The 3451-nt window shown below is 34.9% G+C and overlaps 1 long non-coding RNA gene across 1 annotated transcript; it reads right to left on the bottom strand.

Annotated features, from left to right (window-relative positions):
• Positions 1 to 2286: 2286 nt before the first annotated feature.
• On the bottom strand, positions 2287 to 3073 carry LOC127135404 (uncharacterized). The gene is made up of 3 exons (XR_007808541.1): positions 2938 to 3073; positions 2766 to 2856; positions 2287 to 2678 (listed from the first exon to the last, which is right to left on the bottom strand). It is a non-coding gene; the product is annotated as an uncharacterized LOC127135404 (long non-coding RNA).
• Between the last annotated feature and the right edge of the window lie 378 nt (positions 3074 to 3451).

The following is a 3451-nucleotide window of genomic DNA, read 5'->3' as shown; positions in this document are numbered from 1 at the left end:
TCAATGACTTATTAAGGCTACAAACTAAACTTAGCCCCTCAATGAATTTAACCAACATTACAATACAAAGATTGCATATTTACAAGAACGCTTTTAAACAGGCAGATACACAAAATGAATTTCAGAGTTTACATTTAAGAAAATATATAATGTAAGAAGCTCTAAGTGTAGTGAGTATTGTAATTGTCATTCTTCTCTTATTGTCTCTCTATTTTTCTCACAATTCATTGTCATATTTAAATAGATGAAAAATAGTACAGTTGGAAGATAAAATTGAAAACTTCTTTAATTTCACATATGTAATAGTGGTACGAGGTCGAACCGTGAATCGTGGAGATCCGTTAGTAGTACATTCCTTAATTTCATCCAGAGTCTGCTTTTGTCCATAGTCCATAGTCTGCTTTTGTTTAGAGTCCAGAGTCTGCTTTTGTTCAGAGTCCATAGTCTGCTTTGTCCAGAGTTCAGAGCCTGCTTTCATTATCTTTAAGATTCTGCACACTTAACGAAACTATTAGAGTATAAATTTTTTCTTTATATTATGTTATCATCAAAATTTAAGAATTGTAGATATAGAATCAAACTCGTTCCAATAAATTGATTGAGTGTATAAGAAGATTTTGATAGGATTTGAAGAAGAAATTGTGGTATGATCATGAGTGAAGCTACGTATAAGGTGATATTTTATTAAATTTTTCGCTCGAAATTGTATTTTTAAATTATTCATTGAGTTATAAAATACATCCAAGGATGATGTTATTCACTTGTTTTAATAATAAATCCAAAAATGTACTTTTAAATTATTCACTTAACTTTTAAGATATTTTCAATTTCATCTTACATTACTTCTAAATCAATATTTTCCACTATACATTTTAGTAATAAATGAATACACAAATTTATAAATTGTTATAGAAAAAAGAGATAATACACCGATTATATAAATTAATAACAATAATATGATAGAATGATATATTTTTATTATTTATATAATATAATATAACGGAGTCCGAATTTTTTTTTTAAATATCCAAAAATTTCAAAAAAATTTCAAAAATATCCAATTTTTCAAAATAATTACACAAATGGCCAAAATTGGCCATTTTTTACACTTAGGCGCCACCCTAGTTGGCGCCTACCCTTAATGGGTAGGGCAAGTCGCCACTAGGGGTGGCGCCTATGCCCAATCCATTTTTTTTTTTTTTTTTTAATGTTTTTTTTTTTTTTTTAATTTTTTTTTATTTATAAATTTATGTTTTTTATTAAGTATATTAATTTATGTTCACACATATATATAAATAAATTTTTTTATTTATATATATATATATATATATATATATATTTATTTATATATATATATTAATTTATATATATATATATATATTAATATAATTTATAAGTAATTAATATTATTTGTAAATTTTTGGAAAAAAAATTATTTTATATATGTATAAAGATATGATAGACAATATTTTTAAAGATAAAGATAAAGATATAAAGATAATAAACAGAAAATATTTTTATTTAAATAATAGACAAGGCAAATATTACAAAGATATGATTAATCACATATGATGCGGTCCCTTGTACGATCCGCACGGGGGAGGTCTAGTTACTCGCCTAGACGGTTCACGTGGTGGTGGTGCTTCCCTATTACCACCCCTTGCCCTAACACGCCCCCTTGCCGCTTGCCGTTGTGGTTCGGTCGAAGTCCCTTCAGTGCTGTAGGAAAGACGGGTCCCCTCTGCGCCCTCGAAGCTTTGTCTCGGTGGGACAAACTGGCTACTGCTGGGTGCGCCCTCGAATTGTGGTCTTTGGTAGTTTAGGGTTGAATCGGGTTGGCCAAAGTGCAATGTTTGTTGTGGTGTGTAGTAGTCCTGTTGGTAGTCCTCTTGTATACCCGTGTCGTGGCTAGGTGGAGGACTGGAAGAGCTTGGGAAATTGTCGTGTTGGAAGTGTTGGGATTGGTGGAAGTAGGGGGATTGATATTGTGGTAGGTGTTGGGACTGTTGATGGTGGTGGGAATGTTGAGTTTGTTGTTGGTAGTCTTCATGGTATTGGGATTGAGTTTGTGGTATGTATTGTTGATTTGGTTGGGGGGTGGACATGTGTTGTGGTTGTTGTTGTTGGTAATATGGTGGTGGTTGTTGTTGTTGGTAATAAGGTGGTGGTGGTTGTTGTTGGTAAAATGGTTGTGGTGGTTGTTGTTGGTAATAAGGTGGTGGTTGTTGTTGTTGGGAATACTGTGGTGGTTGTTGTTGTTGGAAATATGGCTGTTGCATCCGGGGATCGTCCAAATAGAACGGGTCAGACACAATCATTTCTGGATTGGTATTTGCTCTATACCATTCCACATATTCCCTTGTCGGCTTCATTTCGTTGGGCGCCACCGGAAATTGTAGAACATAGTGGGCACGGTCTTTCCACATTTTTCGAAACTCCTTAGCAAATTCCTTCCAATTTTGGGCATACCACTGGTGGCTGACTTTTTTTAGATGCCAAGGTTCCATGGACATTGGGGGGCCTGGGATGTCTTGATGCATTCCGAATTGAAGCTTGACACGGTCACTTTGGTGCATCTCCACAGTGGTGAACCGCATTATGGCCGTTTTTGCTGTCCAAACAGCTGCATCTTCGGGGTTGGGTTGATGTTCCAATCCCAAATATGGCCTCCAAATAAACTGCAAAGAAAAAAGTAAATATGTTATTTATCGAGAATGCATGACATTAATAAATCAGTTAGAAGTTGAGTGATTTAGTGGTAATACATCCTGTGCTCGGAGACGATCCAACAGTTGACGATAAAATATAATTTTATTTTTGGGGGTAAGACTGTAATCCAGTCCGGTTGTAATGAACCTAAACAAAAAAAGATAAATAATATTAGTTACAAATATTTATAGAATAAATATACAAAATGAAATAAGATCATAAATTTACCTAGTTGCGTAGGGGAAGGAGTAGTCATTAGGATTTTCTGGGGCTAGCCTCGGCAATCTCCACCACCCCCATGTTTGAAGCAAAAAAGCACATCCAGAAAATGTACAGTGCTCATTTTGTGCATTTTTACACAAAGAGTTATATAGGAATGCTAATACTGCAGAACCCCAACTATATGTGCTTATTCTATCAATGTCCCCGAGCAAACTCAAGTACATAAAATTTATGCTATTTCCCGTCCCTTCGGGAAATAGCAAGTTCCCAAACAATAGCATAATGTAAACCCGGGTTTTTATGACTTTTTCTTGTTCGGAGGATTCCTCAGTCAAAGTTATGGAGTCGTGGTACAATTGTAGGCTAGATAATTTAATACCCTGACCCCTTGCTTTGGCAGACCCCTCACCCTCGACCAGATCTACCCCCAACATTTGAACACATATTTGGTTAGGCTGTTGAACATTTCCGGTCACAGGCTTACCATCTATTCTAAGACCTAAAAGCATGTACACGTCCT

Source organism: Lathyrus oleraceus, chromosome 4 (assembly GCF_024323335.1).
Source record: "Lathyrus oleraceus cultivar Zhongwan6 chromosome 4, CAAS_Psat_ZW6_1.0, whole genome shotgun sequence".
Lineage (NCBI taxonomy): Eukaryota > Viridiplantae > Streptophyta > Magnoliopsida > Fabales > Fabaceae > Lathyrus > Lathyrus oleraceus.
The sequence above is the reverse complement of the archived record's forward strand: the minus strand, read 5'-3'. Positions and strand labels throughout refer to the sequence as shown.